Source organism: Macaca thibetana, chromosome 8 (assembly GCF_024542745.1).
Source record: "Macaca thibetana thibetana isolate TM-01 chromosome 8, ASM2454274v1, whole genome shotgun sequence".
Classification (NCBI taxonomy): Eukaryota; Metazoa; Chordata; class Mammalia; order Primates; family Cercopithecidae; genus Macaca; species Macaca thibetana.
Window position 1 is genome coordinate 43939025 of NC_065585.1, and position 15902 is coordinate 43954926.

Here is a 15902-nt window from a genome sequence, read left to right on the forward strand (position 1 = left end):
TAGCAGTTACCTCTGGTGGGGCAAGGGTAGAGATTGACTGGGAAAGGGGAGGAGAAGACTTTCTGGGGTCATGCTAGTGTTCTCTATTTTATAGGAGGTTAAAGAGGACCAAAATTCCTCAAATGGTACCAAGCAAAGAAAAATGTTAATGGTAGAACGTAGGTGGTGGGTATATGGTTATGTATTATAAAATTCTTTCAACTTTCCTGTATCCTTGCAACTTCATTTTTGTGTTTTAAAACGTTGACCAGACTGTGTGTGGTGGCTCACGCCTGTAATCCCAACACTTTGGGAGGCTGAGGCAGGCGGATCACTTGAGGTCAGGAGTTCGAGACCAGCCTGGCCAACATGGTGAAACTCTGTCTCTACTAAAAATATAAAAATTAGCCAGGCTTGGTGGCAGGCACCTGTAGTTCCAGCTACTAGGGAGGCTGAGGCAGAAGAATTACTTGAACCCCAGAGGCAGAGGTTGCAGTGAGCTGAGATTGTACCACTGCACTCCAGCCTGGGCAACAGAGCGAGACTCCATCTTAAAAAAAAAAAAAGAAAAGAAAAGAAAAAAGAAAGGAGCCTAAGTAAAACATAATTTAATAATAAAAACTCTGTTTTTAAAAAAGTCATAAAAGATACCTATATGTACTTGGAATTTTTATTATTAACCTATGGTGGGTTTTAAAAAATATTTTTTAATTGTGCCTGTCAATCTTTTGAAAAAATTCAAATGAAAATAAATCAAAAAATGTAAACATCAGTTGATATATTCATCTCTGAACATTACTACTGCAGTTTTAAGTAAAATCCACAGGGTGGCAGAGAAAAGGAATCACAGAAGACGTGCACATTTCTGATTTAAGTGAATAATGCAAAATATTTTATTGCTTCTATTAATAGAAAAGATTTGCAGACTTTGTGAAATGTACTATACAGCACACAGAACTAAACTTGTGATCTAAATCTAAACTCCAATCTTTGCCCGAAGTTATTTGCTTATGTAAAAAATGATTCGCCGTGCTCATTTGCACAATTCTCCTCTTTTTTGGAGGTTATTTTTTATTTTTGTGAGAGAGATTGACTATTTCAGTTAATGCGTCTCATTCACATAATGGGTCATGCACATTCCTCTTCCCCCCCCTTCTACCCCATTGGTCTTCCCGTGATCCCAGCCTCCCCCATGTCACGGGGAACCCAGAAGCCAGAACCCTCTAAATTCTTGATCAATGCACTTACTTCACCACTGTTAACAGATCCTGGCACACTCTTCCTTTCAACCTTAAGCAAATGCTTTACTTGCTATGATGGAAATTTCAAAGGAGCAGTAGCAGTAAATGATGAGGAAAAAAAAAAAAATTCCCTGCAATGTCATTACCAAGAGGCTAATGAGTAGACTAGACTGAGTTATTCACAGAAATTAACATGTTTTATACATAAGATCGATCTCACGATTATTCCATTTGAGGAGGCCTTGATTTGTCTCCTATAATTTTCCAAAGGGATTCCGTGTTAGTACACACACTGAACGACACCAATCTCTCTGCAGTTCCCCTCTATGATGTTGCTTTGGGATGGCAACGAAGCAGGGGTGATTTAAGAAAATGTTAGCAGTTGTCTGGTGTTTGTTTGGAAGGAAAAGATAATGATTAAAAATAAATAAATAAATAAATAAATATCAGTCGGGCTCGGGGTCCAGGAGTGGGGGTTGGGATCTTCGGGAAAGGCAACTGCGGGAGGAGGCTGAAGGGAACGGGGCAGGGGTTGGGTGTGGAGGGACAGGGAGGAGCTCAAGCCAGGACCAATCCTGCTTCCCGGGCTGCGCGACCCTGATCCTGCAGCACGCGAAGAAGCGAAACCCGCGGATGGGCCGCTGAGCCTGAATCCGGGGCGGTGTAGAGCCCCCTGGAGCGAGGATCAGGATGTCCAGTCTCATAAGGGACGTGGAGCCCGAAGATCCCTCGTTCCTGGTGGACCCCTCTGCTACTCGCCGTCAGCCTTTGCTGTCAGGTGCTGGAGCCCCTTCCTCAGCATCGCAGGTGGCATCACAGTTGCAGGGTGCAGGCTGGGGCTGTCTCCCCCTTGGGGATGCTGGGAACGTCGGGTGGCTTCGTGGACATGCTTGGGATGATGAACGACATGAGTGATGGAACAGATGACAGCTGGAGGCTCTTGCCAGATCATTTCATCCTCCGCTGCCATCTCCTGTTCCAGCGCGGGAGAGGGTGTCCCCAGGGTCTATCAAGGGACATCAGAGACGCGGTCGCACCGGTGGGGTCCAGGCCACGCGGGAGACTGACAGGGATTCGGGCGGTGGCCTGGAGCGGACTGGGACTGGAGGAGCGGCAAGACCGTATCCACCCGGTGCGAGTGAGGCCGCGGCGTTTGCCTGCTGGGTGACAGGGGCAGGCTTCCTGCCCCCGCAGCAGCGCCCTCTGGCATTTCTACTGTCAGAGGCATGGGGTGGTGGGGAGGAAGGACTCAGGAGCCTCTCCGCCTGGACTTACAGGAACCCCGGGACTCCCGCTCCCGAAGTTCCCGCCGCCTTCCCCAGGCCTCGGCCTCTCCTGTACTGGCCGAGAGGCCGAAAAATCATCCCCGGAAATAAATTTTCCTCTCCAATCCAATTCCCCCATCCCCAATTTAATATTAAATTAATAGGCAAGCTGGCCCCCACCTCTCCCTAAGGGCCTCAGGGAGACCTTTTCACTGCTCCCTTAACCTACTTTTTCCTTCTTTAATCCCCTTATCATGATGATCCACTTCTCCTGTATCCACTAACTTGATTTTACGTTTTGCTGCTCCATTTTTTGAGCCTCCTCAGCTTCCCCATTCTACCCCTGTCATGCACTGGAGAGTCTTTGGGGGTGAGCGCTGGATTTAGAGGCTTCCTCCAACCCTCAGCTACCCTGGACCCTTGCCCACCTCTTCCTCAGAGGCCCCATTGCAGGGGCTGGAGCCCTGTCCAGGGCTGGGTAGGGGGCCCACCACAGGTTCCCAACTCTTCCTCCCTCACGCCTCCCACACACGCATCACAAAACTCTTCCCCGCACCCTTCTCTTCCTTTATTTTTGGAAGTGCACAACTTGTAACTCGGTGTTTATGGAAAAAAAAAAATGGGGAAAAAATAAAATTTGTGAAGCCAGAATTCCTTTTGCAAAGAGACTGATCATATCTTTGGATGGTTGGAAATGACTGTCCATATAGTAATTCTGCAAGGTGCATCATGGGACCTTGCACTGGGACACTCTACAGATTTTTCACATAGAGGAATCAGGGCTAGGACATGTAGCATATTCAGCTAGAATATGCAAAACAGCAGCCAACTGCTCTCAGAGGCTCACTGTGCTAAGACCAAAAGCCTGCTCTAACATTAAGGTCCCATGCACCTTTTTATGTTTTGCTGAAAAGTAAAGTCCTTGGCAATCCTGTGGGAACAGGACATGAGAACTCTCTCACAATTTCAGAGCTTCAGTCTCTGTTGGACTTGTCCAGCAAGTTGACTCATTCCTTTCCTAGCTAGGCAGCAACCAGATATATTGGTATCATTCAGGAGCACACCCTTCCTTAAATGCTTGTTCAGCTGCATTTCCAATATTTTGGATCTGCTACCTTCATTCCCATTTCAGTACATATTTATGACCTGAAGCTTTACACTGCCACTTCTTGATCACAATTCAGGCTAAGCATTTTATATTATGAAAAAAGAAATGCTGTGCCAGATGACAAATACACTCACTCTCATAATTGCAACAATAATGTAACAGCAAAAGTTTGTCTGAAAATTACAGTACTCAGGATTCACCATATTATAACAAATGTGAATTTTACTAAATACCAAGAAAAATCAGAGATTAAAATGTATCCCAAAAACTTTGGACTCAAAAATAGGAAAAGTTCACTTTCCTATTTCTCTCAACTTACTTATCTTTCCAGTGAGCCAAACATCTGATACATGTAAGCCATTGGTCAAAAGATGAATCGGGCAAGAGAAGGAACTGAGTATATCTATACATCCCCCACTGATACATTAAATATTGAAATATCCCCGAACTGAAAAAGTCATTTTTTAAAAAGTCAATTTTCAACTAAGTTATAATTAGTTTTTCGTCTACACAATTGTTTTTAACATTGTATGCTGTCATTCCCTCCAGTTAATTGGGTTATTTTATTTACTTATTTTATAGATGTAGGGGTACAAGTGCAGGTTCGTTACATGGATATATTGTGTGGTGGTGAAGTCTGGGCTTTTAGTGTCACTGGGTTATTTTAGAAACAAGCCAACTACTTGCAGGCAGCCCTATATATGGTCGACATATGCTATTGGACAAAATGTTGGCTTAGATTGTCCCTATGAACAAATGTAGAAACCAAGCCACAGTCAGTTAGCATAATTTGCCCAGTTGATGCAAACATTTCACATCTCCTGAATTGAATGGTTGGTTAGGACAGTTGAGTCGACTGTAGAGCTAATGAGACAAGGCCTTGAGACCTCTTCCCTCTCTAGTGGAACAGATAATAATGCACTAACATGATCACAGATTCAAGTAAGCCAAACATCTGACACATGTAAGTCATGAGTCAGAAGATGGATCACGCAAAGGAAGGATCTGAATATATCCATCCATTCATCCCCACTGACAGAAAGCCAAGCTGAACACATAAGAAAAGCTGAAGCCAGTCAGTGATGAAATTAACTACTAAGGTTGATATGTACACACAAACCCCCATCTTGGAAATTGCAACTACACCAGGTATACTACAGTATCCTGATGGCTATGTTGGATGAACCCACACATCATATCACATTTGTCCCAAATGACACATCATTTGCTTATGAAAGACATCCTTCATTTATTTGTACTTTAAATTCCAAGCTGCTAAAGATAGCTCTCTTTAAGGTTAACCAATTCACATTCTTTATTGACTTTCTGAAATTATGTGAAAGAAAAAAAGTTAAAATGTCAGCTAAATAAAACTAACACTTGGGTAATTGGGTACTCCAAGTCTACTTTGGAAATAAGACGAGTATAAACAATAATTTTTTTATATACAATACTTAGCAAAGTTATACTATTTTTTGTTTTTTGCTTTTTTGTATCTATTATTTTGAATTGGCATATACTATTGTACATATTTGTGGGGTACAGTGTGTCATTTCAATAAATCTATACTATGCATAATAATCAAATCAGGGTAGTTAGCATATACATCACCTCAAATATTTATCATTTCTTTGTGTTGGGTACATTCAAGATCTACTCTTCTAGTGATTTGAATTTATACAGAAAATTGGTGTTGATTATAGTTATTCTTTATTGCTATAGAACACTCGAACTCATTTGTCCTCTCTAGTTGTATTTCGTATCTATTAACCAAACTTTGGGCTATCTCCTTCTCCTTCCTGCCATTTCCCACCTCTGGTAACCACTATTCTACACTCTGCTTCTAGCAGATCAATACTTTCAGCCTCCACATACAAGTGAGAACATGTAGTATTTATTTTTCTGATTTCACTTAACATAATGTCCTCCAAGCTTATTCATACTGCTGTGGGTGACAGAATTTCATTCTTTTGTATAACTAAATAATATTCCATTATATCACATTATATATATGTGATCTATATATATTTCACATTTTCTTTGTTCATTCATGTGTTGATGGACGTTTAGGTTGATGAAAACGTTTACGTTTTTTTTCTTTCAGCGCTTTGAATATATATCTCATTCTCTCCTGTTCTGTAAGGTTTCTGTGGATAAACCTACTGTTAGCCTAATGGGGATTCCCTTACATGTGATTTGACACTTATCTCTTGCTGTTTTAGAATTCTCCCTTTGTGCCGGGCACAGTGGCTCACGCCTGTAATCCCAGCACTTTGGGAGGCCAAGATGGGCGGATCACGAGGTCAGGAGATCGAGACCATCCTGGCTAACACGGTGAAACCCCATCTCTACTAAAAACACAAAAAAACTAGCCGGGCGAGGTAGCGGGCGCCTGTAGTCCCAGCTACTCGGGAGGCTGAGGCAGGAGAATGGTGTAAACCCGGGAGACGGAGCTTGCAGTGAGCCGAGATCCGGTCACTGCACTCCAGCCTGGGCGACAGAGAGAGACTCCGTCTCAAAAAAAAAAAAAAGAATTCTCCCTTTGTCTTTGACTTTAGACAATTTGACCATAATATGCCTCAGAAAGGACCTTTTTAAGTGTATCTATCTGGGGATCTTCGAGCTTCCTGGCTCCGGATATCAATCTCTCTCTCCAGGCTGGGGAAGTTTTCAGCTATTATTTCATTAAATAGGTTTTATATGCCTTTTCCCTTCTCTTATTCTTCTGAAATTTTTATAATACAGATATTTGTTTGCTTAATGGTGTCCTATAAGTCTTGTAGGCTTTCTTTAACCTTTTAAATTTTTCTTTCTTTTTTCTGACTGGATAATTTCAAATGACCTGTCTTTAAGCACAGAGATTCTTCCCCTTGCTTCATCAAGTCAGTTGTTGGAGTTATCTATTGTATTTTTTATTTCATTGATTGAATTCTTCAACTGCAGTATTTCTGGGTTTTTTTTTTTTAATGATTTCTATCTCTTTTTAAAATGTCTCATTCATACTGTGAACCGCTTTCCTGATTTCACTGAATTGTGTATCTGTATTTTCTTTTATCTCATTGAGTTTCTTTAAGATCATCATTTTAAATTCCTTCTCTGGCAATTCATTGACTTTCTTATCACCTGATGACTTTATCACCTTGAACGTTAGGATACAAGTCATTTACTCTGAGACATCAGGCCATCTAGGGGTTTGATGTGTAATCATGCAAAATTACATGGCCTGCATAGGAACTGAGTTACAAGGTCAGAATTATCATTTATAAAGTGTCCTAAGCAAGTGAAACAACCAACTATAGCTGTAAGGATCATGAAAAACAGGGAATCTCCCCCAGTTTACACAGACAACAAAAACTAAGTGTAGGTCACTATCGCGTTGTACCCATGGATTTTAATTTATAGAGGTGACTGAGTGATGACACAGAAAGACCAATGCCATTGAAAGAATAATTTACTACTTACAAGTCCTGGGAGAACGAGGCAAGCCATGCCACATAGAGCCACATGGGAAGCACTAAGTTTGGTTAGGAGGCATAAGCAGGAACAAGAGGAAAGCCTAGGTCAGAGCCTTTTTGGGAGGTTTCAGGAGAATGTCAAGGCTGGATGGAGTAAACAGCTTAGAGCGTGCCAGTTTAAATAACTTCAGTGGGCTTTGGCCTATATGGGTGGTCCCTACTTGCCTGGTATCTAGTCTGGGAATGCATTAGGGCAGGGTAAAATATTGGCTTGGTGTGTGAGAGTTAGAGCAGGCAGTTGTGGATACAGACTTGAGATTGCATATGAAAGGTATATTCCTAGGTAAGTTGTTATTTCCTTCAGAAATTAGCTAGCCCTGGGAGGAGCAGTCTCTCCCCAAGGCTGTATGACCCGCCCAAATGTCAAAACATCACAAGATACAGAAAATAAAAAACATGATTAACATAGTCACAGAAGTTTCAACAAGTATTTCCCCTTAGTTCATGCTATTTTCTATTTATTCCTCAATCAGTTTTCCTTTATAAAACATAGAAATTTCATTTTTCTTTTCTTTTTTTTTTTTTTTTTTTTTGAGACGGAGTCTCGTTCTGTCACCCAGGCTGGAGTACAGTGGCCGGATCTCAGCTCACTGCAAGCTCCGTCTCCCAGGTTTATGCCATTCTCCTGCCTCAGCCTCCCGAGTAGCTGGGACTACAGGCGCCCGCCACCTCGCCCAGCTAGTTTTTTTGTATTTTTAGTAGAGACGGGGTTTCACCGTGTTAGCCAGGATGGTCTCGATCTCCTGACCTCGTGATCCGCCCGTCTAGGCCTCCCAAAGTGCTGGGATTACAGGCTTGAGCCACCGCGCCTGGCCTTCATTTTTATTTTCTATGTAAATAGTAAACTGCCTTGGTTTCAAATTTTTATACAGATAGAGTTTTGGATGATTTTGATTCTGCCTTTCATAAATACAGTTCTCTTTTAAAAACCCTGAAGTTCCTGTTGAGCCATCAATCACAGAAGTTCAATCTCTAGAAGGGATCTTGGAAGTCACTCAGATTAGCTCTTTTATTTTATATCTGAGTAATCAGTCATTAAAAATTCTTCTGAGCCTGAATGGCTTAACTACTATTGAAATCAAATACAGAATATAATTAGGCATGTAATTAAAAGTATTAATAGACAAAAAGTATTAATTGGCCAAAAAGTGGTTAAATTTCAGAGTGTAACGAAACTTTCTTTTTTATTGTCTTCTCTCCTTCAAAATAATGGTTCAAAGTGGAGACATTATAAAAATATCTATATAAATCATCAGAAGTTAGGAAAAACTACAGAAGCCGTTCCCAGGTCATATTTCTCTGTGTGAGGTCATCCTGTTATCACCAATGCAGTCAATAGATTTCAGACAAAATCAAAGCCATCCATCAAATCAAGAGAGCACTATGCTTAAGATCAAGACACAGGTGTCACCCAAAAGACACCTGTATGAATTCCTACCCGAAGAAGAATGAATCACTCCATTCTTGATTTGCATGTTTGTTTTTGCCCCCTGCTCAAGAGTAATCATGGAAAGACAGAAAGGATGGGCACATTTACTTTGGATGCTCTCTCCTCCCTAGTTTGTTCAGCTGCCTGAGTGCCTAACTATTAGAATGGTATGTAGAGAACTAGAAAAATTGAATAGTTAAACATAAAGGCATGTCCTTACCTGGAATGAAAAGTGGAGACTCTAATTGCAAGGAGATGCCAAGGGTGCTAACAATACCTGCACTTATTATAATACCTGGACTTAATCATCCACCTTTCTGAAGTACAGAGGCTGTGAAGTCATACGTATTGCCTAGAAACAAAAATGGTTAGAAAATTATTAGAAATAAAATATCATTTTGTTTAATTTAGTTTGTGTTATCACAGTAAAAATGCACACAGTTTAAAAATTCAACTAGTCTTATAGCACTAGTTATGAAAAACAGAGTTTGCTACCTGCCAAATTCCCTCTTCTCAGCAACAGCTACTTAAAATTACTTTTAGTTAAGTCTTTTGATATTTATCTACATACTTCTAAATAACATTCTTATACTACTATTTCTTGAAATTTTCCCCAGTCTTAGGCATTTACCTACGGACTTTCCACTGTGGCAGAGAGAATTTAGCTCTCTTTCACTTCACCAACCCCCACTACTTGTCCCTACCACACATACAAACCTCTCATTTCCCTATCCTCCCAATAAAGTTATATTGGCATTTAGAACTGTGGTTTGATTCATATTTATATCATTATGTAAATGCTAGTCACTGCTCAGCCATGTAATACACTATCATTAACTTGTATTTCTTTCACAATGTTTAATCTTCCCAGTAGCTGTTAATTGTTTTGCTTATTCTTTGCTTTTCTAAATGTCCTTATTACAAATTCGATCCAAGTTATAAAAGCTCTCCATAAATTCATACTCATGAAGTATTCTATAAATTTCATTTACTTGAAATTTCTTCAGCAAAAACTATACTGGCTGGTCTTTAGGCTTCTCTAGGTTGCCTAGAGAAGTATAATACTATCTCATATTTTGATTTGCATTTCTTTGATGACTAAGAATGGTGAGCATTTTTTCATGTGCTTATTAGCCATTTGGATATCTTGTTTGGAGAAGTATCTAATCAGATCTGTCACCCATTTTTTAATTGGGTATTTCCTTTCTTAGTATGAAGTTGTAAGCATTCTTTACATATTCTAGATAAAAGTCATTTATCAGGGCCGGGCGCGGTGGCTCAAGCCTGTAATCCCAGCACTTTGGGAGGCCGAGACGGGCGGATCACGAGGTCAGGAGATCGAGACCATCCTGGCTGACACGGTGAAACCCCGTCTCTACTAAAAAAAATACAAAAAAAAAACTAGCCGGGCGAGGTGGCGGGCGCCTGTAGTCCCAGCTACTCGGGAGGCTGAGGCAGGAGAATGGCGTGAACCCGGGAGGCGGAGCTTGCAGTGAGCTGAGATCCGGCCACTGCACTCCAGCCTGGGCGGCAGAGCGAGACTCCGTCTCAAAAAAAAAAAAAAAAAAAAAAAAAGTCATTTATCAGATATATAATTTGCAAATATATTCTTCTATATTGTAGGTGGTCTTTTTTTTTAATGGCATCTTTTGAAGCACAAAGTATCTTAATTTTGATGAAGTTCAATTTATCTTTCCTTTTTTTTCTTTTGTCACTAATGTTTTTGGTGTCATACCTTAAAAAGGCCTTTTTGGCCTGGTACAGTGGCTCACGCCTGTAATCCCAGCACTTTGGGAAGCTGAAACAAGTGGATCACCCGAGGTGAATCATGAGGTCAAGAGATCGAGACCATCCTGGCTAACATGATGAAACACCGTCTCTACTAAAAATACAAAAATTAGCTGGGCATGGTGGCATGTGCCTGTAGTCCCAGCTACTTGGGAGGCTGAGGCAGGAGAATCTCTTGAACCCGGGAGGTGGAGGTTGTAGTGAGTCAAGATCGTGCCACTGCACTCCAGCCTGGTGAAAGAGCAAGGCTCTATCTCAAAAAAAAAAGAAGGCTTTTTTAACCCATGGTCATGCATATTTACTCCTATATTTTCTCCTAGGATTTTTATGTTTTAGCACTTACATTTAGGTCTTTGATCCATTTTGAGTTAATTTTTGTATATGGTATGAGGATAGGATTCAACTTTATTCTTTTACATGTGGATATCTAGCTATCCCAGTACTATTTGCTGAAAAGACTACACCTTACCCCATTGAATTTGTTTGGTGCCTGTGTTGAAAATCAATTGACTATACATATGAAGGTTTATTTTTCAGACTCTCAATCCTATCCCATTGATTTATATGTCTAATCTAATTCCAGTACCACACTGTTTTAATTACTGTAGCTTTGTAATAAGTTTTTAAATTGGGAAATGTGAATCATCCAATTTTGTTCTTTTTTCAATGTTGTTTTGGTTATTCTGGGCTCCTTGAATTTCCATATAAATTTTAGAATAAGCTTATGTAAAGATACCAGATGGGATTCTGATAGGGGTTGCACCAAAATCTGTGGATCAACTTGGGAATTACTGCCATCTTTACAAAGTCTTTTGATCCATGAACATAAGATACCTTTCCATTTATTTAGGCCTTCTTTAATTTCTTTCAACAATGTTATTTAGAGTTTAGAATACAAGTTTTGCACTTCTCTTGGTAAGTTTATTCCTAAGTATTTTATTCTTTTTGGTGCTATTCTAGTAAATCACATTTTTTTTAAGTCTATTTTTAAAGTCTCTGAAATCAAGATGTATCTTAGAATCAAGGATGTCAGCATTTTGTCATAATTCAGTTGGTGGTATTTTTTAATCTTATGGACATAAATGTGACTTACAATTAATGGCTCCTTAGACTCAATACAATATGGTATTAAATGTGAATGTCTATAAGACATCAGAGGGGAGATGAGTAGTAGGCATTTGGATATGTCAATTTGGAGATAGAAATGTGGGGGTCACCTGAAGCTTGCTATTTAAAGCCACAACAGTGAATGAGATTCCTTTGGGGAAAGAATATAAAGAAGACAAGACGATCCAGGTTGCACGTGTGAGAAATCTCAACAAGCAGAAGTGAATGGAAGAGAAAGAGCGAGTAAAAAAATAAATAAACAAAAATAAATCCATTTCTGTTGTAAGTTTATTGTTGTCATTATTGCTGTTGCTATTATTTGCCACTACACATTTGTCAGAATAATCTGTTTATTGGGAAAATAATATGTTGATTAATCAACCAATTCTTTCATCCCTCCAAACCCTACATGAATACAAATAAACAAATAAGCTTTTGAGGTCTTTAGAGAAGCATTTTAATCTGATTGTGATTTTGGATAGAAAACAGGTACATGTTTATTGCATCTTAACCTTGGGTAATTGTCTAAAGGCAGAAGAAGAAAAACAGGAGAGTTACTGTAGCATTCACAATCAAAGCCAGAAATGTGTATAAAAATGCTTCTAAGGAGTTCATATCACATTTGCTGTCACATTTCTATAACATAAGTAGGACACCAGCTGGTAGTAATGCTAATTCATCCGCCTTTCATTTACTGTGTGTCACTTCACAGATGTTGAATCTTATCCATTCCTTGTTTTTTTTTGTTTTTTTCATTTTTTTCTTTGTATTTCAAATTCCCTAACCATCACATAAAGTTACCAATATGCCATATCTTCTAGGCAGTAGTTCTCAATCAGGGGAGACTTTGACCCCGAGAACATTTGACAATGTCTGGAGACATTTTTAGTTGTCACAACCGGAGGTGAGGTGCTACTTGGATAAGCGGGTAGGAGACAGGGATGTTGCTAAACATCCTACAATCCCCAGGACAGAGTCCCATAATAAAGAATCATCCAGTCCAAATTTCAACGGTGCTGAGATTAAGAAACACTACCTATGAGGATAAGTTACATGGTAAGTACATGAACTTTCTGGGGGCAAATTCAATAGCTTTCACCAAATTCTCAAAGGAGTTATGACTCAAAAACTTAAGAAACACTGGCTTGAATACATATTTCATCTAGGCCATGGTAAAGAGTGACATATTAACCTACTTCACAATAGGAGTCACCTCTTTAGTTAAGAAGACATATCTCTGCCACACAAATTTCACTGTCCCTTTCCACTGTCTACTGTCATTCATGGCTAGACAAACACAGATCTTTGAAGTTCCCATTTCCAAGGCCAACAAGTACCTCATCTTTCTGTCAACCAGATTAATACAACCATTACGGTTATAGTGACTATTAGTGACTAAGCCAGAGCTTCATGATATGTCAATTTAAAAGCTTCTCTCTTCAGATACACTCGGTTCATTTGATCAGTATCCATTTACTCAAAGTCTACTGTTTAACATACTGCGTATTCGGTGATGAAAATAATCTTACAATCTAGGACTAGAGAGTAATTTAAAACTGTAAGAAGGAAGGAAGACCATAAAAAGTGAAGGTGAGAGAAGCTGAAATGAGGACGAAGAGGGAGAACTGAACACCCAGATAACTGCATGCCATGTTTCATTTCATATTTTTCTCCACTCAAACGCAATAGGCAGCTAACTCCTTCCTGGCTAGTTTAAACAATTCTGTGATATCTGTAGCCCAGTCCAAGTCATTTGGGATATATTAATATTCAACTAACATTTCCTGGCACTGACAGGCAAACTTGGGAAACAGCACTACAGGCAAGGTGAGAACAGCCAATGCAAACGCTTTTTTTTTTTTGTCACTAGTAGTTCTAATTAGAAACTAATGTGGCGGGGGGCGGGGTTAAGTATGCAGAATAAGGCTGATGTCTAAAGTACTGTTTCCAGATAATCAGCAAATTTAATCATGGTTATAATCGTCATTGCTGTAGTCAGATATTGACAGTTTGCTGCCATTGCCTGTAAATGCAGAGAGAGACAGAGCGCGCCCAAAGAACTTTAACCATTCCCCAAAGTATTAGCAACTCAGTACTGTACATTGTTAGCAGTCAAACTAAACCCCTCAGAGAAGCCTAGCCAGCAATTTTTCTTTTTCTTTTTTTTTTTAGGCAGGGTCTCACTCAGTCGTCCAGGATGGAGTGCAGTGACGCGATCTCGGCTTACTGCAACCTCCACTTCCTGGGCTCAAGCGATTCTCCCACCTTAGCCTCCCGAGTAGCTGGGACTACAGGCGCTGGCCACCATGCTCCATTAATTTTTTATTTTATTTTATTTTTGTTGAGACGTGGGTCTCGCTATGTTACTCAGGCTGGTCTGGAACTCCTGGGCTTAAGTGATCCTCCTACTTTGGACTCCCAAAGCGCTGGGATTACAGGCGTGAGCCACCGCGCCCGGCGCAGCCAGCAATTTTTAATGGGGCTCAGGCTTGAATCTTGAACTCACTAAAACCCCCCAGCTTGGAAAAACACCCGGGGTTTCCATGGGAGTGAGGTAAACGGCGGCTGGTGAAAGAACAAAGGCTGTGCGTCCGCGTTCAGAGCCGCTGGGCCGCCGGGCTCGCTGGGGGCCGGGGCCGCGGTGTCCTGGGTGGCGGGGCTCCCGGAATGTGACTCAGCCACCGCGACCCCGCGATCCTCTCCCGAGCCACCGCCTCAGCCGGTGCCGAGGAGGGCGACGCCGAGACCGGCGCGTCAGCCAGGGAGGAGCTGGAAAAGGGGCGCAGGGCCTGAGGCCCGGCCGCCGCCCGAGTGGATGAGCGAGCGAGCAAGAGATTTGTGAAACACGCCGCGGCCCGGTCACCAGCCAGGACCGGGATCACGTGACTCCCAGGGCTGGGTGAAGAAGCCGCCGGGACAGAGCGCGCCGGAGGGGAAGAGCGCCTGGGGACAGAGGGCGACGTCCCCTGAAGTTAGTGTCCACCAGGGCCCGCCCCTCGCGCTTATGTAATAGGGGCGCGCTGCCATTGGCCCGCGCGACCGGCCAGGGCGCAGGCGTGCGAGAGGGGTGGGGGGCCAGCAGGAGGCCGCCGCAGGAAGGCAAGTGGGCGGGGCTGCGAGGAGCAGGCGGGGCGGGGGCGCCGGGGAGAGCGGCACGGCGTGCGCGGGCACGAGGCGTAGTGGCCTCCCCTAAGGCTGAGGCGGCGGCGGGCGCGCGGCGGTGGCGAGCGTGCGAGGCGCGGGCTGTTGTGCTCCCGGCTCTCCTGTTTCCCCTCCTGAGCGGGTGGAGGAGGCCCAGGCGGTGCTGGGCGCGCTCCCCCTTCCTGTCCCTCCGGCGTCCTCTCCCGGCCCTCTCGCGCTGTGCGGTCTCTCCGACGCAAGACTGTCCCGGCCCGGGTGAGCGGCAGCGGGGGCGGTCCTGACGCCGCGGGACGCCCGGGAAACGGGGCGGGGGCCGGCCAGCGGGGGGCGGTGGGGACCGTGGGACTTGCCGCGAGTCGCGAGGGGTCGCGGGGGGCGGCGGGGCCCGGCCCGGCGCGGACCGCGGGAAGGAGGGTGAGTTCGGGCGCCTGCCAGGCCCTGCAGGTGGCCGGGTAGCAGGCCAGCCGCGGAAGCGGAGCGGTAACCTTATCCCCGGCGACAGCCGCCGGTCGGCTGCCGGAGTGTGGCGCTCCCGGTGGCCGCAGGGGCCGGGGTTCGGGCAGTCTCGGCCTCCGGGAGGCGCGTCTCCTACCAGGGTCCGTGAGAACTGGCTAGATGGGGGCTGCGTGGCCTTTGGTGGCAGGGAGGAGGAAGGGGTCTCCAAGGTGGGAGAGGCGGGTTTGGGGAGGAAGGTGCGCCAGGCTGCAGCTGGGGTCGGAGAAGTGTTGGGTGGAGACCTCACTCTGGGTGCGTTCCTCCTCTCCTCTCCCCAAAACGATGGTGTTAAAAGCTAGGGTCAGGATGTGGAGCGCTGCCTGGGCCTCTTCCTTTCAGATGGTTATGGAGAATGAGCCTACTTCCTGGACCCAAAATCCTTTTCTTCTGTTACTCATTTGTGTTGGTTTTAAAAGGAGCTTTGGGGCAGTGCTTACTTGTTGCCTCCTACGAGAGCGCCTCATTTTAGAACTCGTTTCTTCTACTACTTCCATCTTTGCAGCCCCCTCGGAAAACCACACTGAGAGTTGCATTAAAAACCAACATGTAGGTATTTGTAAATGACTTTTTCCCTCCAGTTTGTCCCATTTAATTCAAGGAGCGGTTATAGCTGCCTACGATTTTGTAGAAAATTCTGTTGGCTTGAGAGCAAGTCCTAAGTTGAGCTGTCCAAAAGCAGGTGGTTGGTTCGTTTGAATTTCTGCTTTCAGAAAGGAAATCGATGCGGCGTGTTGTCAGAAGTTAGGGGCCTACCTCATGCATTTAGTCTATTTGATTCCATTTCCTTTACCTGGTTTTATTTATTAAGTCTCTTCGGGCTTTTTGGTTGCTGTT

The 15902-nt window shown here is 43.2% G+C and overlaps 1 protein-coding gene across 6 annotated transcripts in view; it reads left to right on the forward strand.

The window, feature by feature from the left end:
- Positions 1–15902, forward strand: part of ZNF706 (zinc finger protein 706) — a 664654-nt gene that overhangs the window by 616392 nt on the left and 32360 nt on the right. For 2 of the 6 annotated variants that reach the window (XM_050800776.1, XM_050800777.1), the window contains exon 2: positions 14641–14828. The gene's annotated coding sequence lies outside the window, so the exon portion shown is untranslated. Of the gene's footprint in view, positions 1–14561; positions 14829–14881; positions 14988–15902 lie in introns of those variants that run through there. The other 4 variants (XM_050800778.1, XM_050800774.1, XR_007728142.1 and 1 more) reach the window with 4 other exon arrangements.